Below are 26,332 nucleotides of genomic sequence, written 5' to 3'. Positions count from 1 at the left end.
ACAAACGGCTGTGGTGCAGATGTTGGAAACTCTTTCTGCAGGCAGTGTGCCACTGCGAGGGACTGAGGGTGAGCTCAACTCTACAAAGTAAGTTGCTTTTGGTCAAGGCGTTCAGCAAGCTTCTCTCGTATGGCACTTAGGATGTAGCACCTGGTTCACACCGGAAAAACTAGGAAATCGCTGGATTGAGCTTGGATGCACTAGTCTTGTGGGTCGGGACTTTCCACTTATCTCTCCCAACACTTCAGGCACGCATCGGGGCTAGGCCTGTTAGGAGCGCGGTGTACCTGCAGGCAGGATGTGGGAGGGACAGTCCATAAGCTCAAGTCTCAGAAGTCTGTATGGTTTGCAGGCAGATGTCTCCCATACACTTTGATGGGAGCTAGGACCTAGCTACACTCTCAATGAACAAGGACGTTTGCAATGTCTGTATTGAGATCAGATACACTTGAGGAGAATCCTGTCACTTCCACATGCTATTCACACAACCTCTTCCGGCGCCTAACATAAGGATGTTGGGACCTATGTCTACGGGGAGTCAGGATGCGGGAGGTCCTGCCCGGAACTCAGCACGCAGAAGGAAGCACGCCTACAAGAGAGCTTTCAACTAGGTGCGTTGCTCGAGCGCTGAAAATGAAACAGTGTTCTAAACCAGGAGGTACGCAGAATACATCTCCTCTGCACCTGGAGACACCATCCAGGTCTGCTTATTCCACTTGGGTCTCACAAGCCTCTGACAAACGGCTCTGGTGCAGATGTTGGAAACTCTTTCTGCAGGCAGTGTACAACTGTGAGGGACTGAGGGTGAGCTCAACTCTCCGAAGTAAGTTGCTTTTGGAAAAGGCGTTCAGCTAGCTTCTCTCGCATGGCACGTAGGATGAAGCACGTGGTTCACAAAGGGAATACTAGGAAATCGCTGGATTGAGCTTGGATGCACTAGTCTTGTGGGCCGGGACTTTCCACTTACCTCTCACAACACTTCAGGCACGCATCGGGGCTAGGCCTGTTAGAAGCACGGTGTACCTGCAGGCAGGATGTGGGAGGGACAGTCCATAAGCTCAACTCTCGGAAGTGTGTATGCTTTGCAGGCAGATGTCTCCCATACACTTTGATGGGAGCTAGGACCTAGCTACACTCTCAATGAACAAGGACGTTTGCAATGTCTGTATTGAGATCAGATACACTTGAGGAGAATCCTGTCACTTCCACAGGCTCTTCACACAACCTCTTCTGGCTACTTACATAACAATGCTGGGGCCTCTGCCTATGGGAGGTCAGTATGCTGGAGGGTCCTGCCTTCACCTCAGCTCACACAAGGAAGCATGCCTGCAGGCTAGGTTTCAACTAGCTGCGTTCTTAGGGAACTGAGAACATAGCAGTACTCTCAGCAAGGAGGTATCCAGAATACCACTCCCCGGCAGCTGGAGACACCCTCCAGGTCTGCTTATTCCACTTGCGTCTCACAAGCCTCTGACTAACGGCCGAGGTGCAGATGTTGGAAACTCTTTCTGCAGGCAGTATGCAACTGTGAGGGACTGAGGGTGAGCTCAACTCTCCGAAGTAAGTTGCTTATGGACAAGGCGTTCAGCTAGCTTCTTAGGATGTAGCACCTGGGTCACACAGGGAATACTAGGAAATCGCTGTATTGAGCTTGGATGCACTAGTCTGGTGGGCCGGGACTTTCCACTTACGTCTCACAACACTTCAGGCACGCATCGGGGCTAGGCCTGTTAGGAGCGCGGTGTACCTGCAGGCAGGATGTGGGAGGGACAGTCCATAAGCTGAACTCTCGGAAGTGTGTGTATTTTGCAGGCACATGTCTGCTAGACACTTTGATGGGAGCTAGGACCTAGCTACACTCTCATTGAACAAGGACGTTTGCAATGTCTGTATTGAGATCAGATACCCTTGAGGAGAATCCTGTCACTACCGCATGCTTTTCACACAACCTCTTCCGGCACCTAACATAAGGATGCTGGAACCTTTGTCTACGGGCAGTCAGGATGAGGGAGGTCCTGCCCTGAACTCAGCTCGCAGAAGGAAGAACGCCTATAGTCAGCTTTCAACTAGCTGCGTTCCTCGGTCACTGAGAACGTAACAGTGTTCTAAGCCAGGAGGTACGCAGAATACAACTCCACGGCAGCTGGAGACACCATCCAGGTCTGCTTTTTCCACCTGCGTCTCACAAGCCTCTAACAAACGGCAGTGGTGCAGATGTTGGAAACTCCTTCTGCAGGCAGTATGCAACTGTGAGGGACTGAGGGTGAGCTCAACTCTCCGAAGTAAGTTGCTTTTAGACAAGGCGTTCAGCTAGCTTCTCTCGGATGACACTTAGGATGTAGCACCTGGTTCACACAGGGAATATTAGGAAATCGCTGGATTGAGCTTGGATGCACTAGTCTTGTGGGCCGAAACTTTCCACTTATCTCTCCCAACACTTCAGGCACGCATCGGGGCTAGGCCTGTTAGGAGCGCGGTGTACCTGCAGGCAGGATGTGGGAGGGACAGTCCATAAGCTCAAGTGTCAGAAGTCTGTATGGTTTGCAGTCAGATGTCTCCCATACACTTTGATGGGAGCTAGGAACTAGCTACACTCTCAATGAACAAGGACGTTTGCAATGTCTGTATTGAGATCAGATACACTTGTGGAGAATCCTGTCCCTTCCACATGCTATGCACAAAACCTCCTACGGCGACTAACATAAGGATGCTGGGTCTTATGTCTACGGGAAGTCAGGATGCGGGAGGGTCCTGCCCTGACTTCAGCTCGCACAAGAAAGCACGCCTACAAGCCAGCTTTCAACTAGCACCGTTCCTCGGGCACTGAGAACGTAACAGTGTTCTAAGCCAGGAGGTACCCAGAATACCACTCCACTGCAGCTGGAGACACCATCCAGGTCTGTATATTCCACTTGCATCTCACAAGCATCTGACAAACGGCTCTGATGCAGATGTTGGAAACTCTTTCTGCAGGCAGTGTGCAACTGCGAGGGACTGAGGGTGAGCTCAACTCTCCGAAGTAAGTTGCTTTTGGTCAAGGCGTTCTGCAAGCTTCTCTCGTATGGCACTTAGGATGTAGCACCTGGTTCACACAGGAAAAACTATGATCGCTGGATTGAGCTTGGATGCACTAGTCTTGTGGGCCGGGACTTTCCACTTACCTCTCACAACACATCAAGCACGCATCGGGGCTAGGCCTGTTAAGAGCACGGTGTACCTGCAGGCAGGATGTGGGAGGGACAGTCCATAAGCTCAACTCGCGGAAGTGTGTATGCTCTGCAGGCAGATGTCTGTGACACACTTTGATGGAAGCTAGGACCGAGCTACACTCTCATTGAACCACGACGTTTGCAATGTCTGTATTGAGATCAGATACACTGGAGGAGAATCCTGTCACTTCCTCAAGCTTTTCAAACAACCTCTTTGGTACGGGCAGTCAGGATGCGGGAGGGTCCTGCCCTGACCTCAGCTCTCATAAGGAAGCACGCCTACAAGCCACCTTTTAACTAGCTGCGTTCCTCAGGAACTGAGAACGTAACAGTGTTCTAAGCCAGGAGGTACCCAGAAAACCACTCCACTGCAGCTGGAGACACCATCCAGGTCTGTATATTCCACTTGCATCTCACAAGCCTCTGACAAACGGCTCTGATGCAGATGTTGGAAACTCTTTCTGCAGGCAGTGTGCAACTGCGAGGGACTGAGGGTGAGCTCAACTCTCCGAAGTAAGTTGCTTTTGGTCAAGGCGTTCTGCAAGCTTCTCTCGTATGGCACTTAGGATGTAGCACCTGGTTCACACAGGAAAAACTATGATCGCTGGATTGAGCTTGGATGCACTAGTCTTGTGGGCCGGGACTTTCCACTTACCTCTCACAACAGTTCAGGCACGCATCGGGGCTAGGCCTGTTAGGAGCGCGGTGTACCTGCAGGCAGGATGTGGGAGGGACAGTCCATAAGCTCAACTCTGAGAAGTGTGTATGCTTTGCAGGCAGATGTCTGCTAGACACTTTGATGGGAGGTAGGACCGAGCTACACTCTCATTGAACAAGGACGTTTGCAATGTCTGTATTGAGATCAGATACAGTTGAGGAGAATCCTGTCCCTTCCACATGCTATGCACAAAACCTCACAAGCCTCTGACAAACGGCTGTGGTGTAGATGTTGGAAACACTTTCTGCAGGCAGTGTGCCACTGCGAGGGACTGAGGGTGAGCTCAACTCTACAAAGTAAGTTGCTTTTGGTCAAGGCGTTCAGCAAGCTTCTCTCATAAGGCACTTAGGATGTAGCACCTGGTTCACACAGGAAAAACTAGGAAATCGCTGGATTGAGCTTGGATGCACTAGTGTGGTGGGCCAGGACGTTCCACTTAGCTCTCACAACACTTCAGGCACGCATCGGGGCTAGGCCTGTTAGGAGCGCGGTGTACCTGCAGGCAGGATGTGGGAGGGACAGTCCATAAGCTCAAGTCTCAGAAGTCTGTAAGGTTTGCAGGCAGATGTCTCCCATACACTTTGATGGGAGCTAGGACCTAGCTACACTCTCAATGAACAAGGACGTTTGCAATGTCTGTATTGAGATCAGATACACTTGAGGAGAATCCTGTCACTTCCACATGCTATTCACACAACCTCTTCCGGCGCCTAACATAAGGATGTTGGGACCTATGTCTACGGGGAGTCAGGATGCGGGAGGTCCTGCCCGGAACTCAGCACGCAGAAGGAAGCACGCCTACAAGAGAGCTTTCAACTAGGTGCGTTCCTCGAGCACTGAAAATGAAACAGTGTTCTAAACCAGGAGGTACGCAGAATACAACTCCTCTGCACCTGGAGACACCATCCAGGTCTGCTTATTCCACTTGGGTCTCACAAGCCTCTGACAAACGGCTCTGGTGCAGATGTTGGAAACTCTTTCTGCAGGCAGTGTACAACTGTGAGGGACTGAGGGTGAGCTCAACTCTCCGAAGTAAGTTGCTTTTGGAAAAGGCGTTCAGCTAGCTTCTCTCGCATGGCACGTAGGATGAAGCACGTGGTTCACAAAGGGAATACTAGGAAATCGCTGGATTGAGCTTGGATGCACTAGTCTTGTGGGCCGGGACTTTCCACTTACCTCTCACAACACTTCAGGCACGCATCGGGGCTAGGCCTGTTAGAAGCACGGTGTACCTGCAGGCAGGATGTGGGAGGGACAGTCCATAAGCTCAACTCTCGGAAGTGTGTATGCTTTGCAGGCAGATGTCTCCCATACACTTTGATGGGAGCTAGGACCTAGCTACACTCTCAATGAACAAGGACGTTTGCAATGTCTGTATTGAGATCAGATACACTTGAGGAGAATCCTGTCACTTCCACAGGCTCTTCACACAACCTCTTCTGGCTACTTACATAACAATGCTGGGGCCTCTGCCTATGGGAGGTCAGTATGCTGGAGGGTCCTGCCTTCACCTCAGCTCACACAAGGAAGCATGCCTGCAGGCTAGGTTTCAACTAGCTGCGTTCTTAGGGAACTGAGAACATAGCAGTACTCTCAGCAAGGAGGTATCCAGAATACCACTCCCCGGCAGCTGGAGACACCCTCCAGGTCTGCTTATTCCACTTGCGTCTCACAAGCCTCTGACTAACGGCCGAGGTGCAGATGTTGGAAACTCTTTCTGCAGGCAGTATGCAACTGTGAGGGACTGAGGGTGAGCTCAACTCTCCGAAGTAAGTTGCTTATGGACAAGGCGTTCAGCTAGCTTCTTAGGATGTAGCACCTGGGTCACACAGGGAATACTAGGAAATCGCTGTATTGAGCTTGGATGCACTAGTCTGGTGGGCCGGGACTTTCCACTTACGTCTCACAACACTTCAGGCACGCATCGGGGCTAGGCCTGTTAGGAGCGCGGTGTACCTGCAGGCAGGATGTGGGAGGGACAGTCCATAAGCTGAACTCTCGGAAGTGTGTGTATTTTGCAGGCACATGTCTGCTAGACACTTTGATGGGAGCTAGGACCTAGCTACACTCTCATTGAACAAGGACGTTTGCAATGTCTGTATTGAGATCAGATACCCTTGAGGAGAATCCTGTCACTACCGCATGCTTTTCACACAACCTCTTCCGGCACCTAACATAAGGATGCTGGAACCTTTGTCTACGGGCAGTCAGGATGAGGGAGGTCCTGCCCTGAACTCAGCTCGCAGAAGGAAGAACGCCTATAGTCAGCTTTCAACTAGCTGCGTTCCTCGGTCACTGAGAACGTAACAGTGTTCTAAGCCAGGAGGTACGCAGAATACAACTCCACGGCAGCTGGAGACACCATCCAGGTCTGCTTTTTCCACCTGCGTCTCACAAGCCTCTAACAAACGGCAGTGGTGCAGATGTTGGAAACTCCTTCTGCAGGCAGTATGCAACTGTGAGGGACTGAGGGTGAGCTCAACTCTCCGAAGTAAGTTGCTTTTAGACAAGGCGTTCAGCTAGCTTCTCTCGGATGACACTTAGGATGTAGCACCTGGTTCACACAGGGAATATTAGGAAATCGCTGGATTGAGCTTGGATGCACTAGTCTTGTGGGCCGAAACTTTCCACTTATCTCTCCCAACACTTCAGGCACGCATCGGGGCTAGGCCTGTTAGGAGCGCGGTGTACCTGCAGGCAGGATGTGGGAGGGACAGTCCATAAGCTCAAGTGTCAGAAGTCTGTATGGTTTGCAGTCAGATGTCTCCCATACACTTTGATGGGAGCTAGGAACTAGCTACACTCTCAATGAACAAGGACGTTTGCAATGTCTGTATTGAGATCAGATACACTTGTGGAGAATCCTGTCCCTTCCACATGCTATGCACAAAACCTCCTACGGCGACTAACATAAGGATGCTGGGTCTTATGTCTACGGGAAGTCAGGATGCGGGAGGGTCCTGCCCTGACTTCAGCTCGCACAAGAAAGCACGCCTACAAGCCAGCTTTCAACTAGCACCGTTCCTCGGGCACTGAGAACGTAACAGTGTTCTAAGCCAGGAGGTACCCAGAATACCACTCCACTGCAGCTGGAGACACCATCCAGGTCTGTATATTCCACTTGCATCTCACAAGCATCTGACAAACGGCTCTGATGCAGATGTTGGAAACTCTTTCTGCAGGCAGTGTGCCACTGCGAAGGACTGAGGGTGAGCTCAACTCTCCGAAGTAAGTTGCTTTTGGTCAAGGCGTTCTGCAAGCTTCTCTCGTATGGCACTTAGGATGTAGCACCTGGTTCACACAGGAAAAACTATGATCGCTGGATTGAGCTTGGATGCACTAGTCTTGTGGGCCGGGACTTTCCACTTACCTCTCACAACACATCAAGCACGCATCGGGGCTAGGCCTGTTAAGAGCACGGTGTACCTGCAGGCAGGATGTGGGAGGGACAGTCCATAAGCTCAACTCGCGGAAGTGTGTATGCTCTGCAGGCAGATGTCTGTGACACACTTTGATGGAAGCTAGGACCGAGCTACACTCTCATTGAACCACGACGTTTGCAATGTCTGTATTGAGATCAGATACACTGGAGGAGAATCCTGTCACTTCCTCAAGCTTTTCAAACAACCTCTTTGGTACGGGCAGTCAGGATGCGGGAGGGTCCTGCCCTGACCTCAGCTCTCATAAGGAAGCACGCCTACAAGCCACCTTTTAACTAGCTGCGTTCCTCAGGAACTGAGAACGTAACAGTGTTCTAAGCCAGGAGGTACCCAGAATACCACTCCACTGCAGCTGGAGACACCATCCAGGTCTGCTTATTCCACTTGCGTCTCACAAGCCTCTGACAAACGGCTGTGGTGCAGATGTTGGAAACTCTTTCTGCAGGCAGTGTGCCACTGCGAGGGACTGAGGGTGAGCTCAACTCGCCGAAGTAAGTTGCTTTTGGACAAGGTGTTCAGCAAGCTTCTCTCGTATGGCACTTAGGATGTAGCACCTGGTTCACACCGGAAAAACTAGGAAATCGCTGGATTGAGCTTGGATGCACTACTCTTGTGGGCCGGGACTTTCCACTTACCTCTCAAAAGACTTCAGGCACGCATCAGGCCTCGGCCTGTTAGGAGCGGGGTGTACCTGCAGGCAGGATGTGGGAGGGACAGTCCATAAGCTCAACTCTGAAAAGTGTGTATGCTTTGCAGGCAGATGTCTGCTAGACACTTTGATGGGAGGTAGGACCGAGCTACACTCTCATTGAACAAGGACGTTTGCAATGTCTGTATTGAGATCAGATACACTTGTGGAGAATCCTGTCCCTTCCACAAGCTATGCACAAAACCTCCTACGGCGACTAACATAAGGATGCTGGGTCTTATGTCTACGGGAAGTCAGGATGCGGGAGGGTCCTGCCCTGACCTCAGCTCGCACAAGAAAGCACGCCTACAAGCCAGCTTTCAACTAGCACCGTTCCTCGGGCACTGAGAACGTAACAGTGTTCTAAGCCAGGAGGTACCCAGAAAACCACTCCACTGCAGCTGGAGACACCATCCAGGTCTGTATATTCCACTTGCATCTCACAAGCATCTGACAAACGGCTCTGATGCAGATGTTGGAAACTCTTTCTGCAGGCTGTGTGCAACTGCGAGGGACTGAGGGTGAGCTCAACTCTCCGAAGTAAGTTGCTTTTGGTCAAGGCGTTCTGCAAGCTTCTCTCGTATGGCACTTAGGATGTAGCACCTGGTTCACACAGGAAAAACTATGATCGCTGGATTGAGCTTGGATGCACTAGTCTGGTGGGCCAGGACGTTCCACTTAGCTCTCACAACACTTCAGGCACGCATCGGGGAGAGGCCTGTTAGGAGCTCCTTGTACTTGCAGGCAGGGTGTGGGAGGGACTGTCCATAAGCTCAACTCTGAGAAGTGTGTATGCTTTGCAGGCAGATGTCTGCTAGACACTTTGATGGGAGCTAGGACCGAGCTACACTCTCAGTGAACAAGGACGTTTGCAGGCTGTTTTGAGATCAGATACAGTTGAGGAGAATCCTGTCCCTTCCACATGCTATGCACAAAACCTCCTACGGCGACTAACATAAGGATGCTGGGTCCTATGTCTACAGGCAGTCAGGATGCGGGAGGGTCCTCCCCTGACTTCAGCTCGTAGAAGGAAGCATGCCTACAAGCCAGCTTTCAACTAGCTGCGTTCCTCGGGCATTGAGAACGTAAAAGTGTTATAAGCCAGGAGGTACCCAGAATACCACACCACTGCAGCTGGAGACACCATCCCGGTCTGTATATTCTACTTGCATCTCACAAGCCTCTGACAAACGGCACTGATGCAGAAGTTGGAAACTCTTTCTGCAGGCAGTGTGCAACTGCGAGGGACTGAGGGTGAGCTCAGCTCTCCGAAGTAAGTTGCCTTTGGACAAGGCATTCAGCAAACTTCTCTCGTATGACACTTGGGATGTAGCACCTGGTTCACAGCGGAAAAACTAGGAAATCGCTGGATGAGCTTGGATGCACTAGTCTTGTGGGCCGGGACTTTCCACTTACCTCTCACAACACTTCAGGCACGCATCGGGGCTAGGCCTGTTAAGAGCACGGTGTACCTGCAGGCAGGATGTGGGAGGGACAGTCCATAAGCTCAACTCTGAGAAGTGTGTATGCTTTGCAGGCAGATGTCTGCTAGACACTTTGATGGGAGGTAGGACCGAGCTACACTCTCATTGAACAAGGACGTTTGCAATGTCTGTATTGAGATCAGATACAGTTGAGGAGAATCCTGTCCCTTCCACATGCTATGCACAAAACCTCACAAGCCTCTGACAAACGGCTGTGGTGCAGATGTTGGAAACTCTTTCTGCAGGCAGTGTGCCACTGCGAGGGACTGAGGGTGAGCTCAACTCTACAAAGTAAGTTGCTTTTGGTCAAGGCGTTCAGCAAGCTTCTCTCGTATGGCACTTAGGATGTAGCACCTGGTTCACACCGGAAAAACTAGGAAATCGCTGGATTGAGCTTGGATGCACTAGTCTTGTGGGTCGGGACTTTCCACTTATCTCTCCCAACACTTCAGGCACGCATCGGGGCTAGGCCTGTTAGGAGCGCGGTGTACCTGCAGGCAGGATGTGGGAGGGACAGTCCATAAGCTCAACTCTCGGAAGTGTGTATGCTTTGCAGGCAGATGTCTCCCATACACTTTGATGGGAGCTAGGACCTAGCTACACTCTCAATGAACAAGGACGTTTGCAATGTCTGTATTGACATCAGATACACTTGAGGAGAATCCTGTCACTTCCACAGGCTCTTCACACAACCTCTTCTGGCTACTTACATAACAATGCCTGGGCCTCTGCCTATGGGAGGTCAGTATGCTGGAGGGTCCTGCCTTCACCTCAGCTCACACAAGGAAGCATGCCTGCAGGCTAGGTTTCAACTCGCTGCGTTCTTAGGGAACTGAGAACATAGCAGTACTCTCAGCAAGGAGGTATCCAGAATACCACTCCCCGGCAGCTGGAGACACCCTCCAGGTCTGCTTATTCCACTTGCGTCTCACAAGCCTCTGACTAACGGCCGAGGTGCAGATGTTGGAAACTCTTTCTGCAGGCAGTATGCAACTGTGAGGGACTGAGGGTGAGCTCAACTCTCCGAAGTAAGTTGCTTATGGACAAGGCGTTCAGCTAGCTTCTTAGGATGTAGCACCTGGGTCACACAGGGAATACTAGGAAATCGCTGTATTGAGCTTGGATGCACTAGTCTGGTGGGCCGGGACTTTCCACTTACGTCTCACAACACTTCAGGCACGCATCGGGGCTAGGCCTGTTAGGAGCGCGGTGTACCTGCAGGCAGGATGTGGGAGGGACAGTCCATAAGCTGAACTCTCGGAAGTGTGTGTATTTTGCAGGCACATGTCTGCTAGACACTTTGATGGGAGCTAGGACCTAGCTACACTCTCATTGAACAAGGACGTTTGCAATGTCTGTATTGAGATCAGATACCCTTGAGGAGAATCCTGTCACTACCGCATGCTTTTCACACAACCTCTTCCGGCACCTAACATAAGGATGCTGGAACCTTTGTCTACGGGCAGTCAGGATGAGGGAGGTCCTGCCCTGAACTCAGCTCGCAGAAGGAAGAACGCCTATAGTCAGCTTTCAACTAGCTGCGTTCCTCGGTCACTGAGAACGTAACAGTGTTCTAAGCCAGGAGGTACGCAGAATACAACTCCACGGCAGCTGGAGACACCATCCAGGTCTGCTTTTTCCACCTGCGTCTCACAAGCCTCTAACAAACGGCAGTGGTGCAGATGTTGGAAACTCCTTCTGCAGGCAGTATGCAACTGTGAGGGACTGAGGGTGAGCTCAACTCTCCGAAGTAAGTTGCTTTTAGACAAGGCGTTCAGCTAGCTTCTCTCGGATGACACTTAGGATGTAGCACCTGGTTCACACAGGGAATATTAGGAAATCGCTGGATTGAGCTTGGATGCACTAGTCTTGTGGGCCGAAACTTTCCACTTATCTCTCCCAACACTTCAGGCACGCATCGGGGCTAGGCCTGTTAGGAGCGCGGTGTACCTGCAGGCAGGATGTGGGAGGGACAGTCCATAAGCTCAAGTGTCAGAAGTCTGTATGGTTTGCAGTCAGATGTCTCCCATACACTTTGATGGGAGCTAGGAACTAGCTACACTCTCAATGAACAAGGACGTTTGCAATGTCTGTATTGAGATCAGATACACTTGTGGAGAATCCTGTCCCTTCCACATGCTATGCACAAAACCTCCTACGGCGACTAACATAAGGATGCTGGGTCTTATGTCTACGGGAAGTCAGGATGCGGGAGGGTCCTGCCCTGACTTCAGCTCGCACAAGAAAGCACGCCTACAAGCCAGCTTTCAACTAGCACCGTTCCTCGGGCACTGAGAACGTAACAGTGTTCTAAGCCAGGAGGTACCCAGAATACCACTCCACTGCAGCTGGAGACACCATCCAGGTCTGTATATTCCACTTGCATCTCACAAGCATCTGACAAACGGCTCTGATGCAGATGTTGGAAACTCTTTCTGCAGGCAGTGTGCAACTGCGAGGGACTGAGGGTGAGCTCAACTCTCCGAAGTAAGTTGCTTTTGGTCAAGGCGTTCTGCAAGCTTCTCTCGTATGGCACTTAGGATGTAGCACCTGGTTCACACAGGAAAAACTATGATCGCTGGATTGAGCTTGGATGCACTAGTCTTGTGGGCCGGGACTTTCCACTTACCTCTCACAACACATCAAGCACGCATCGGGGCTAGGCCTGTTAAGAGCACGGTGTACCTGCAGGCAGGATGTGGGAGGGACAGTCCATAAGCTCAACTCGCGGAAGTGTGTATGCTCTGCAGGCAGATGTCTGTGACACACTTTGATGGAAGCTAGGACCGAGCTACACTCTCATTGAACCACGACGTTTGCAATGTCTGTATTGAGATCAGATACACTGGAGGAGAATCCTGTAACTTCCTCAAGCTTTTCAAACAACCTCTTTGGTACGGGCAGTCAGGATGCGGGAGGGTCCTGCCCTGACCTCAGCTCTCATAAGGAAGCACGCCTACAAGCCACCTTTTAACTAGCTGCGTTCCTCAGGAACTGAGAACGTAACAGTGTTCTAAGCCAGGAGGTACCCAGAATACCACTCCACTGCAGCTGGAGACACCATCCAGGTCTGCTTATTCCACTTGCGTCTCACAAGCCTCTGACAAACGGCTGTGGTGCAGATGTTGGAAACTCTTTCTGCAGGTAGTGTGCCACTGCGAAGGACTGAGGGTGAGCTCAACTCGCCGAAGTAAGTTGCTTTTGGACAAGGTGTTCAGCAAGCTTCTCTCGTATGGCACTTAGGATGTAGCACCTGGTTCACACCGGAAAAACTAGGAAATCGCTGGATTGAGCTTGGATGCACTACTCTTGTGGGCCGGGACTTTCCACTTACCTCTCACAACACTTCAGGCACGCATCGGGGAGAGGCCTGTTAGGAGCTCCTTGTACTTGCAGGCAGGGTGTGGGAGGGACAGTCCATAAGCTTAACTCTGAGAAGTGTGTATGCTTTGCAGGCAGATGTCTGCTAGACACTTTGATGGGAGCTAGGACCGAGCTACACTCTCAGTGAACAAGGACGTTTGCAGGCTGTTTTGAGATCAGGTACAGTTGAGGAGAATGCTGTCCCTTCCACATGCTATGCACAAAACCTCCTACGGCGACTAACATAAGGATGCTGGGTCCTATGTCTACAGGCAGTCAGGATGCGGGAGCGTCCTGCCCTGACCTCACCTCGCACAAGGAAGCACGTCTGCAAGCCGGCTTTCCACTAGCTGCGTTCCTCGGGCATTGAGAACGTAACAGTGTTCTAAGCCAGGAGGTACCCAGAATACCACACCACTGCAGCTGGAGACACCATCCAGGTCTGTATATTCTACTTGCATCTCACAAGCCTCTGACAAACGGCACTGATGCAGAAGTTGGAAACTCTTTCTGCAGGCAGTGTGCAACTGCGAGGGACGGACGGTGAGCTCAGCTCTCCGAAGTAAGTTGCCTTTGGACACGGCGTTCAGCAAACTTATCTCGTATGGCACTTGGGATGTAGCACCTGGTTCACAGCGGAAAAACTAGGAAATCGCTGGATGAGCTTGGATGCACTAGTCTTGTGGGCCGGGACTTTCCACTTACCTCTCACAACACTTCAGGCACGCATCGGGGCTAGGCCTGTTAAGAGCACGGTGTACCTGCAGGCAGGATGTGGGAGGGATAGTCCATAAGGTCAACTCTGAGAAGTGTGTATGCTTTGCAGGCAGATGTCTGCTAGACACTTTGATGGGAGGTAGGACCGAGCTACACTCTCATTGAACAAGGACGTTTGCAATGTCTGTATTGAGATCAGATACAGTTGAGGAGAATCCTGTCCCTTCCACATGCTATGCACAAAACCTCACAAGCCTCTGACAAACGGCTGTGGTGCAGATGTTGGAAACTCTTTCTGCAGGCAGTGTGCCACTGCGAGGGACTGAGGGTGAGCTCAACTCGCCGAAGTAAGTTGCTTTTGGACAAGGTGTTCAGCAAGCTTCTCTCGTATGGCACTTAGGATGTAGCACCTGGTTCACACAGGAAAACTATGATCGCTGGATTGAGCTTGGATGCACTAGTCTTGTGGGCCGGGACTTTCCACTTACCTCTCACAACAGTTCAGGCACGCATCGGGGCTAGGCCTGTTAAGAGCACGGTGTACCTGCAGGCAGGATGTGGGAGGGACAGTCCATAAGCTCAACTCGCGGAAGTGTGTATGCTCTGCAGGCAGATGTCTGTTACACACTTTGATGGAAGCTAGGACCGAGCTACACACTCATTGAACCACGACGTTTGCAATGTCTGTATTGAGATCAGATACACTGGAGGAGAATCCTGTCACTTCCTCAAGCTTTTCAAACAACCTCTTTGGTACCTAACATAAGGATGCTAGGACTTACGTCTACGGGCAGTCAGGATGCGGGAGGGTCCTGCCCTGACCTCAGCTCTCATAAGGAAGCACGCCTACAAGCCACCTTTTAACTAGCGGCGTTCCTCGGGAACTGAGAACGTAACAGTGTTCTAAGCCAGGAGGTACCCAGAATACCACTCCACTGCAGCTGGAGACACCATCCAGGTCTGCTTATTCCACTTGCGTCTCACAAGCCTCTGACAAACGGCTGTGGTGCAGATGTTGGAAACTCTTTCTGCAGGCAGTGTGCCACTGCGAGGGACTGAGGTTGAGCTCAACTCTACAAAGTAAGTTGCTTTTGGTCAAGGCGTTCAGCAAGCTTCTCTCGTATGGCACTTAGGATGTAGCACCTGGTTCACACAGGAAAAACTAGGAAATCGCTGGATTGAGCTTGGATGCACTAGTCTGCTGGGCCAGGACGTTCCACTTAGCTCTCACAACACTTCAGGCACGCATCGGGGAGAGGCCTGTTAGGAGCTCCTTGTACTTGCAGGCAGGGTGTGGGAGGGACAGTCCATAAGCTTAACTCTGAGAAGTGTGTATGCTTTGCAGGCAGATGTCTGCTAGACACTTTGATGGGAGCTAGGACCGAGCTACACTCTCAGTGAACAAGGACGTTTGCAGGCTGTTTTGAGATCAGATACAGTTGAGGAGAATGCTGTCCCTTCCACATGCTATGCACAAAACCTCCTACGGCGACTAACATAAGGATGCTGGGTGTTATGTCTACAGGCAGTCAGGATGCGGGAGCGTCCTGCCCTGACCTCACCTCGCACAAGGAAGCACGTCTGCAAGCCGGCTTTCCACTAGCTGCGTTCCTCGGGCATTGAGAACGTAACAGTGTTCTAAGCCAGGAGGTACCCAGAATACCACACCACTGCAGCTGGAGACACCATCCAGGTCTGTATATTCTACTTGCATCTCACAAGCCTCTGACAAACGGCACTGATGCAGAAGTTGGAAACTCTTTCTGCAGGCAGTGTGCAACTGCGAGGGACGGACGGTGAGCTCAGCTCTCCGAAGTAAGTTGCCTTTGGACAAGGCGTTCAGCAAACTTCTCTCGTATGGCACTTGGGTTGTAGCACCTGGTTCACAGCGGAAAAACTAGGAAATCGCTGGATGAGCTTGGATGCACTAGTCTTGTGGGCCGGGACTTTCCACTTACCTCTCACAACACTTCAGGCACGCATCGGGGCTAGGCCTGTTAAGAGCACGGTGTACCTGCAGGCAGGATGTGGGAGGGACAGTCCATAAGCTCAACTCTGAGAAGTGTGTATGCTTTGCAGGCAGATGTCTGCTAGACACTTTGATGGGAGGTAGGACCGAGCTACACTCTCATTGAACAAGGACGTTTGCAATGTCTGTATTGAGATCAGATACAGTTGAGGAGAATCCTGTCCCTTCCACATGCTATGCACAAAACCTCACAAGCCTCTGACAAACGGCTGTGGTGCAGATGTTGGAAACTCTTTCTGCAGGCAGTGTGCCACTGCGAGGGACTGAGGGTGAGCTCAACTCTACAAAGTAAGTTGCTTTTGGTCAAGGCGTTCAGCAAGCTTCTCTCGTATGGCACTTAGGATGTAGCACCTGGTTCACACCGGAAAAACTAGGAAATCGCTGGATTGAGCTTGGATGCACTAGTCTTGTGGGTCGGGACTTTCCACTTATCTCTCCCAACACTTCAGGCACGCATCGGGGCTAGGCCTGTTAGGAGCGCGGTGTACCTGCAGGCAGGATGTGGGAGGGACAGTCCATAAGCTCAAGTCTCAGAAGTCTGTATGGTTTGCAGGCAGATGTCTCCCATACACTTTGATGGGAGCTAGGACCTAGCTACACTCTCAATGAACAAGGACGTTTGCAATGTCTGTATTGAGATCAGATACACTTGAGGAGAATCCTGTCACTTCCACATGCTATTCACACAACCTCTTCCGGCGCCTAACATAAGGATGTTGGGACCTATGTCTACGGGGAGTCAGGATGCGGGAGGTCCTGCCCGGAACTCAGCACGCAGAAGGAAGCACGCCTACAAGAGAGCTTTCAACTAGGTGCGTTGCTCGAGCGCTGAAAATGAAACAGTGTTCTAAACCAGGAGGTACGCAGAATACATCTCCTCTGCACCTGGAGACACCATCCAGGTCTGCTTATTCCACTTGGGTCTCACAAGCCTCTGACAAACGGCTCTGGTGCAGATGTTGGAAACTCTTTCTGCAGGCAGTGTACAACTGTGAGGGACTGAGGGTGAGCTCAACTCTCCGAAGTAAGTTGCTTTTGGAAAAGGCGTTCAGCTAGCTTCTCTCGCATGGCACGTAGGATGAAGCACGTGGTTCACAAAGGGAATACTAGGAAATCGCTGGATTGAGCTTGGATGCACTAGTCTTGTGGGCCGGGACTTTCCACTTACCTCTCACAACACTTCAGGCACGCATCGGGGCTAGGCCTGTTAGAAGCACGGTGTACCTGCAGGCAGGATGTGGGAGGGACAGTCCATAAGCTCAACTCTCGGAAGTGTGTATGCTTTGCAGGCAGATGTCTCCCATACACTTTGATGGGAGCTAGGACCTAGCTACACTCTCAATGAACAAGGACGTTTGCAATGTCTGTATTGAGATCAGATACACTTGAGGAGAATCCTGTCACTTCCACAGGCTCTTCACACAACCTCTTCTGGCTACTTACATAACAATGCTGGGGCCTCTGCCTATGGGAGGTCAGTATGCTGGAGGGTCCTGCCTTCACCTCAGCTCACACAAGGAAGCATGCCTGCAGGCTAGGTTTCAACTAGCTGCGTTCTTAGGGAACTGAGAACATAGCAGTACTCTCAGCAAGGAGGTATCCAGAATACCACTCCCCGGCAGCTGGAGACACCCTCCAGGTCTGCTTATTCCACTTGCGTCTCACAAGCCTCTGACTAACGGCCGAGGTGCAGATGTTGGAAACTCTTTCTGCAGGCAGTATGCAACTGTGAGGGACTGAGGGTGAGCTCAACTCTCCGAAGTAAGTTGCTTATGGACAAGGCGTTCAGCTAGCTTCTTAGGATGTAGCACCTGGGTCACACAGGGAATACTAGGAAATCGCTGTATTGAGCTTGGATGCACTAGTCTGGTGGGCCGGGACTTTCCACTTACGTCTCACAACACTTCAGGCACGCATCGGGGCTAGGCCTGTTAGGAGCGCGGTGTACCTGCAGGCAGGATGTGGGAGGGACAGTCCATAAGCTGAACTCTCGGAAGTGTGTGTATTTTGCAGGCACATGTCTGCTAGACACTTTGATGGGAGCTAGGACCTAGCTACACTCTCATTGAACAAGGACGTTTGCAATGTCTGTATTGAGATCAGATACCCTTGAGGAGAATCCTGTCACTACCGCATGCTTTTCACACAACCTCTTCCGGCACCTAACATAAGGATGCTGGAACCTTTGTCTACGGGCAGTCAGGATGAGGGAGGTCCTGCCCTGAACTCAGCTCGCAGAAGGAAGAACGCCTATAGTCAGCTTTCAACTAGCTGCGTTCCTCGGTCACTGAGAACGTAACAGTGTTCTAAGCCAGGAGGTACGCAGAATACAACTCCACGGCAGCTGGAGACACCATCCAGGTCTGCTTTTTCCACCTGCGTCTCACAAGCCTCTAACAAACGGCAGTGGTGCAGATGTTGGAAACTCCTTCTGCAGGCAGTATGCAACTGTGAGGGACTGAGGGTGAGCTCAACTCTCCGAAGTAAGTTGCTTTTAGACAAGGCGTTCAGCTAGCTTCTCTCGGATGACACTTAGGATGTAGCACCTGGTTCACACAGGGAATATTAGGAAATCGCTGGATTGAGCTTGGATGCACTAGTCTTGTGGGCCGAAACTTTCCACTTATCTCTCCCAACACTTCAGGCACGCATCGGGGCTAGGCCTGTTAGGAGCGCGGTGTACCTGCAGGCAGGATGTGGGAGGGACAGTCCATAAGCTCAAGTGTCAGAAGTCTGTATGGTTTGCAGTCAGATGTCTCCCATACACTTTGATGGGAGCTAGGAACTAGCTACACTCTCAATGAACAAGGACGTTTGCAATGTCTGTATTGAGATCAGATACACTTGTGGAGAATCCTGTCCCTTCCACATGCTATGCACAAAACCTCCTACGGCGACTAACATAAGGATGCTGGGTCTTATGTCTACGGGAAGTCAGGATGCGGGAGGGTCCTGCCCTGACTTCAGCTCGCACAAGAAAGCACGCCTACAAGCCAGCTTTCAACTAGCACCGTTCCTCGGGCACTGAGAACGTAACAGTGTTCTAAGCCAGGAGGTACCCAGAATACCACTCCACTGCAGCTGGAGACACCATCCAGGTCTGTATATTCCACTTGCATCTCACAAGCATCTGACAAACGGCTCTGATGCAGATGTTGGAAACTCTTTCTGCAGGCAGTGTGCAACTGCGAGGGACTGAGGGTGAGCTCAACTCTCCGAAGTAAGTTGCTTTTGGTCAAGGCGTTCTGCAAGCTTCTCTCGTATGGCACTTAGGATGTAGCACCTGGTTCACACAGGAAAAACTATGATCGCTGGATTGAGCTTGGATGCACTAGTCTTGTGGGCCGGGACTTTCCACTTACCTCTCACAACACATCAAGCACGCATCGGGGCTAGGCCTGTTAAGAGCACGGTGTACCTGCAGGCAGGATGTGGGAGGGACAGTCCATAAGCTCAACTCGCGGAAGTGTGTATGCTCTGCAGGCAGATGTCTGTGACACACTTTGATGGAAGCTAGGACCGAGCTACACTCTCATTGAACCACGACGTTTGCAATGTCTGTATTGAGATCAGATACACTGGAGGAGAATCCTGTCACTTCCTCAAGCTTTTCAAACAACCTCTTTGGTACGGGCAGTCAGGATGCGGGAGGGTCCTGCCCTGACCTCAGCTCTCATAAGGAAGCACGCCTACAAGCCACCTTTTAACTAGCTGCGTTCCTCAGGAACTGAGAACGTAACAGTGTTCTAAGCCAGGAGGTACCCAGAAAACCACTCCACTGCAGCTGGAGACACCATCCAGGTCTGTATATTCCACTTGCATCTCACAAGCCTCTGACAAACGGCTCTGATGCAGATGTTGGAAACTCTTTCTGCAGGCAGTGTGCAACTGCGAGGGACTGAGGGTGAGCTCAACTCTCCGAAGTAAGTTGCTTTTGGTCAAGGCGTTCTGCAAGCTTCTCTCGTATGGCACTTAGGATGTAGCACCTGGTTCACACAGGAAAAACTATGATCGCTGGATTGAGCTTGGATGCACTAGTCTTGTGGGCCGGGACTTTCCACTTACCTCTCACAACAGTTCAGGCACGCATCGGGGCTAGGCCTGTTAGGAGCGCGGTGTACCTGCAGGCAGGATGTGGGAGGGACAGTCCATAAGCTCAACTCTGAGAAGTGTGTATGCTTTGCAGGCAGATGTCTGCTAGACACTTTGATGGGAGGTAGGACCGAGCTACACTCTCATTGAACAAGGACGTTTGCAATGTCTGTATTGAGATCAGATACAGTTGAGGAGAATCCTGTCCCTTCCACATGCTATGCACAAAACCTCACAAGCCTCTGACAAACGGCTGTGGTGTAGATGTTGGAAACACTTTCTGCAGGCAGTGTGCCACTGCGAGGGACTGAGGGTGAGCTCAACTCTACAAAGTAAGTTGCTTTTGGTCAAGGCGTTCAGCAAGCTTCTCTCATAAGGCACTTAGGATGTAGCACCTGGTTCACACAGGAAAAACTAGGAAATCGCTGGATTGAGCTTGGATGCACTAGTGTGGTGGGCCAGGACGTTCCACTTAGCTCTCACAACACTTCAGGCACGCATCGGGGCTAGGCCTGTTAGGAGCGCGGTGTACCTGCAGGCAGGATGTGGGAGGGACAGTCCATAAGCTCAAGTCTCAGAAGTCTGTAAGGTTTGCAGGCAGATGTCTCCCATACACTTTGATGGGAGCTAGGACCTAGCTACACTCTCAATGAACAAGGACGTTTGCAATGTCTGTATTGAGATCAGATACACTTGAGGAGAATCCTGTCACTTCCACATGCTATTCACACAACCTCTTCCGGCGCCTAACATAAGGATGTTGGGACCTATGTCTACGGGGAGTCAGGATGCGGGAGGTCCTGCCCGGAACTCAGCACGCAGAAGGAAGCACGCCTACAAGAGAGCTTTCAACTAGGTGCGTTCCTCGAGCACTGAAAATGAAACAGTGTTCTAAACCAGGAGGTACGCAGAATACAACTCCTCTGCACCTGGAGACACCATCCAGGTCTGCTTATTCCACTTGGGTCTCACAAGCCTCTGACAAACGGCTCTGGTGCAGATGTTGGAAACTCTTTCTGCAGGCAGTGTACAACTGTGAGGGACTGAGGGTGAGCTCAACTCTCCGAAGTAAGTTGCTTTTGGAAAAGGCGTTCAGCTAGCTTCTCTCGCATGGCACGTAGGATGAAGCACGTGGTTCACAAAGGGAATACTAGGAAATCGCTGGATTGAGCTTGGATGCACTAGTCTTGTGGGCCGGGACTTTCCACTTACCTCTCACAACACTTCAGGCACGCATCGGGGCTAGGCCTGTTAGAAGCACGGTGTACCTGCAGGCAGGATGTGGGAGGGACAGTCCATAAGCTCAACTCTCGGAAGTGTGTATGCTTTGCAGGCAGATGTCTCCCATACACTTTGATGGGAGCTAGGACCTAGCTACACTCTCAATGAACAAGGACGTTTGCAATGTCTGTATTGAGATCAGATACACTTGAGGAGAATCCTGTCACTTCCACAGGCTCTTCACACAACCTCTTCTGGCTACTTACATAACAATGCTGGGGCCTCTGCCTATGGGAGGTCAGTATGCTGGAGGGTCCTGCCTTCACCTCAGCTCACACAAGGAAGCATGCCTGCAGGCTAGGTTTCAACTAGCTGCGTTCTTAGGGAACTGAGAACATAGCAGTACTCTCAGCAAGGAGGTATCCAGAATACCACTCCCCGGCAGCTGGAGACACCCTCCAGGTCTGCTTATTCCACTTGCGTCTCACAAGCCTCTGACTAACGGCCGAGGTGCAGATGTTGGAAACTCTTTCTGCAGGCAGTATGCAACTGTGAGGGACTGAGGGTGAGCTCAACTCTCCGAAGTAAGTTGCTTATGGACAAGGCGTTCAGCTAGCTTCTTAGGATGTAGCACCTGGGTCACACAGGGAATACTAGGAAATCGCTGTATTGAGCTTGGATGCACTAGTCTGGTGGGCCGGGACTTTCCACTTACGTCTCACAACACTTCAGGCACGCATCGGGGCTAGGCCTGTTAGGAGCGCGGTGTACCTGCAGGCAGGATGTGGGAGGGACAGTCCATAAGCTGAACTCTCGGAAGTGTGTGTATTTTGCAGGCACATGTCTGCTAGACACTTTGATGGGAGCTAGGACCTAGCTACACTCTCATTGAACAAGGACGTTTGCAATGTCTGTATTGAGATCAGATACCCTTGAGGAGAATCCTGTCACTACCGCATGCTTTTCACACAACCTCTTCCGGCACCTAACATAAGGATGCTGGAACCTTTGTCTACGGGCAGTCAGGATGAGGGAGGTCCTGCCCTGAACTCAGCTCGCAGAAGGAAGAACGCCTATAGTCAGCTTTCAACTAGCTGCGTTCCTCGGTCACTGAGAACGTAACAGTGTTCTAAGCCAGGAGGTACGCAGAATACAACTCCACGGCAGCTGGAGACACCATCCAGGTCTGCTTTTTCCACCTGCGTCTCACAAGCCTCTAACAAACGGCAGTGGTGCAGATGTTGGAAACTCCTTCTGCAGGCAGTATGCAACTGTGAGGGACTGAGGGTGAGCTCAACTCTCCGAAGTAAGTTGCTTTTAGACAAGGCGTTCAGCTAGCTTCTCTCGGATGACACTTAGGATGTAGCACCTGGTTCACACAGGGAATATTAGGAAATCGCTGGATTGAGCTTGGATGCACTAGTCTTGTGGGCCGAAACTTTCCACTTATCTCTCCCAACACTTCAGGCACGCATCGGGGCTAGGCCTGTTAGGAGCGCGGTGTACCTGCAGGCAGGATGTGGGAGGGACAGTCCATAAGCTCAAGTGTCAGAAGTCTGTATGGTTTGCAGTCAGATGTCTCCCATACACTTTGATGGGAGCTAGGAACTAGCTACACTCTCAATGAACAAGGACGTTTGCAATGTCTGTATTGAGATCAGATACACTTGTGGAGAATCCTGTCCCTTCCACATGCTATGCACAAAACCTCCTACGGCGACTAACATAAGGATGCTGGGTCTTATGTCTACGGGAAGTCAGGATGCGGGAGGGTCCTGCCCTGACTTCAGCTCGCACAAGAAAGCACGCCTACAAGCCAGCTTTCAACTAGCACCGTTCCTCGGGCACTGAGAACGTAACAGTGTTCTAAGCCAGGAGGTACCCAGAATACCACTCCACTGCAGCTGGAGACACCATCCAGGTCTGTATATTCCACTTGCATCTCACAAGCATCTGACAAACGGCTCTGATGCAGATGTTGGAAACTCTTTCTGCAGGCAGTGTGCCACTGCGAAGGACTGAGGGTGAGCTCAACTCTCCGAAGTAAGTTGCTTTTGGTCAAGGCGTTCTGCAAGCTTCTCTCGTATGGCACTTAGGATGTAGCACCTGGTTCACACAGGAAAAACTATGATCGCTGGATTGAGCTTGGATGCACTAGTCTTGTGGGCCGGGACTTTCCACTTACCTCTCACAACACATCAAGCACGCATCGGGGCTAGGCCTGTTAAGAGCACGGTGTACCTGCAGGCAGGATGTGGGAGGGACAGTCCATAAGCTCAACTCGCGGAAGTGTGTATGCTCTGCAGGCAGATGTCTGTGACACACTTTGATGGAAGCTAGGACCGAGCTACACTCTCATTGAACCACGACGTTTGCAATGTCTGTATTGAGATCAGATACACTGGAGGAGAATCCTGTCACTTCCTCAAGCTTTTCAAACAACCTCTTTGGTACGGGCAGTCAGGATGCGGGAGGGTCCTGCCCTGACCTCAGCTCTCATAAGGAAGCACGCCTACAAGCCACCTTTTAACTAGCTGCGTTCCTCAGGAACTGAGAACGTAACAGTGTTCTAAGCCAGGAGGTACCCAGAATACCACTCCACTGCAGCTGGAGACACCATCCAGGTCTGCTTATTCCACTTGCGTCTCACAAGCCTCTGACAAACGGCTGTGGTGCAGATGTTGGAAACTCTTTCTGCAGGCAGTGTGCCACTGCGAGGGACTGAGGGTGAGCTCAACTCGCCGAAGTAAGTTGCTTTTGGACAAGGTGTTCAGCAAGCTTCTCTCGTATGGCACTTAGGATGTAGCACCTGGTTCACACCGGAAAAACTAGGAAATCGCTGGATTGAGCTTGGATGCACTACTCTTGTGGGCCGGGACTTTCCACTTACCTCTCAAAAGACTTCAGGCACGCATCAGGCCTCGGCCTGTTAGGAGCGGGGTGTACCTGCAGGCAGGATGTGGGAGGGACAGTCCATAAGCTCAACTCTGAAAAGTGTGTATGCTTTGCAGGCAGATGTCTGCTAGACACTTTGATGGGAGGTAGGACCGAGCTACACTCTCATTGAACAAGGACGTTTGCAATGTCTGTATTGAGATCAGATACACTTGTGGAGAATCCTGTCCCTTCCACAAGCTATGCACAAAACCTCCTACGGCGACTAACATAAGGATGCTGGGTCTTATGTCTACGGGAAGTCAGGATGCGGGAGGGTCCTGCCCTGACCTCAGCTCGCACAAGAAAGCACGCCTACAAGCCAGCTTTCAACTAGCACCGTTCCTCGGGCACTGAGAACGTAACAGTGTTCTAAGCCAGGAGGTACCCAGAAAACCACTCCACTGCAGCTGGAGACACCATCCAGGTCTGTATATTCCACTTGCATCTCACAAGCATCTGACAAACGGCTCTGATGCAGATGTTGGAAACTCTTTCTGCAGGCTGTGTGCAACTGCGAGGGACTGAGGGTGAGCTCAACTCTCCGAAGTAAGTTGCTTTTGGTCAAGGCGTTCTGCAAGCTTCTCTCGTATGGCACTTAGGATGTAGCACCTGGTTCACACAGGAAAAACTATGATCGCTGGATTGAGCTTGGATGCACTAGTCTGGTGGGCCAGGACGTTCCACTTAGCTCTCACAACACTTCAGGCACGCATCGGGGAGAGGCCTGTTAGGAGCTCCTTGTACTTGCAGGCAGGGTGTGGGAGGGACTGTCCATAAGCTCAACTCTGAGAAGTGTGTATGCTTTGCAGGCAGATGTCTGCTAGACACTTTGATGGGAGCTAGGACCGAGCTACACTCTCAGTGAACAAGGACGTTTGCAGGCTGTTTTGAGATCAGATACAGTTGAGGAGAATCCTGTCCCTTCCACATGCTATGCACAAAACCTCCTACGGCGACTAACATAAGGATGCTGGGTCCTATGTCTACAGGCAGTCAGGATGCGGGAGGGTCCTCCCCTGACTTCAGCTCGTAGAAGGAAGCATGCCTACAAGCCAGCTTTCAACTAGCTGCGTTCCTCGGGCATTGAGAACGTAAAAGTGTTATAAGCCAGGAGGTACCCAGAATACCACACCACTGCAGCTGGAGACACCATCCCGGTCTGTATATTCTACTTGCATCTCACAAGCCTCTGACAAACGGCACTGATGCAGAAGTTGGAAACTCTTTCTGCAGGCAGTGTGCAACTGCGAGGGACTGAGGGTGAGCTCAGCTCTCCGAAGTAAGTTGCCTTTGGACAAGGCATTCAGCAAACTTCTCTCGTATGACACTTGGGATGTAGCACCTGGTTCACAGCGGAAAAACTAGGAAATCGCTGGATGAGCTTGGATGCACTAGTCTTGTGGGCCGGGACTTTCCACTTACCTCTCACAACACTTCAGGCACGCATCGGGGCTAGGCCTGTTAAGAGCACGGTGTACCTGCAGGCAGGATGTGGGAGGGACAGTCCATAAGCTCAACTCTGAGAAGTGTGTATGCTTTGCAGGCAGATGTCTGCTAGACACTTTGATGGGAGGTAGGACCGAGCTACACTCTCATTGAACAAGGACGTTTGCAATGTCTGTATTGAGATCAGATACAGTTGAGGAGAATCCTGTCCCTTCCACATGCTATGCACAAAACCTCACAAGCCTCTGACAAACGGCTGTGGTGCAGATGTTGGAAACTCTTTCTGCAGGCAGTGTGCCACTGCGAGGGACTGAGGGTGAGCTCAACTCTACAAAGTAAGTTGCTTTTGGTCAAGGCGTTCAGCAAGCTTCTCTCGTATGGCACTTAGGATGTAGCACCTGGTTCACACCGGAAAAACTAGGAAATCGCTGGATTGAGCTTGGATGCACTAGTCTTGTGGGTCGGGACTTTCCACTTATCTCTCCCAACACTTCAGGCACGCATCGGGGCTAGGCCTGTTAGGAGCGCGGTGTACCTGCAGGCAGGATGTGGGAGGGACAGTCCATAAGCTCAACTCTCGGAAGTGTGTATGCTTTGCAGGCAGATGTCTCCCATACACTTTGATGGGAGCTAGGACCTAGCTACACTCTCAATGAACAAGGACGTTTGCAATGTCTGTATTGACATCAGATACACTTGAGGAGAATCCTGTCACTTCCACAGGCTCTTCACACAACCTCTTCTGGCTACTTACATAACAATGCCTGGGCCTCTGCCTATGGGAGGTCAGTATGCTGGAGGGTCCTGCCTTCACCTCAGCTCACACAAGGAAGCATGCCTGCAGGCTAGGTTTCAACTCGCTGCGTTCTTAGGGAACTGAGAACATAGCAGTACTCTCAGCAAGGAGGTATCCAGAATACCACTCCCCGGCAGCTGGAGACACCCTCCAGGTCTGCTTATTCCACTTGCGTCTCACAAGCCTCTGACT

The sequence above is a fragment of the Vulpes vulpes genome, unplaced genomic scaffold (genome assembly GCF_048418805.1).
Source record: "Vulpes vulpes isolate BD-2025 unplaced genomic scaffold, VulVul3 u000000629, whole genome shotgun sequence".
NCBI classification, from domain to species: Eukaryota; Metazoa; Chordata; class Mammalia; order Carnivora; family Canidae; genus Vulpes; species Vulpes vulpes.
This window is presented reverse-complemented; position numbering follows the sequence as displayed.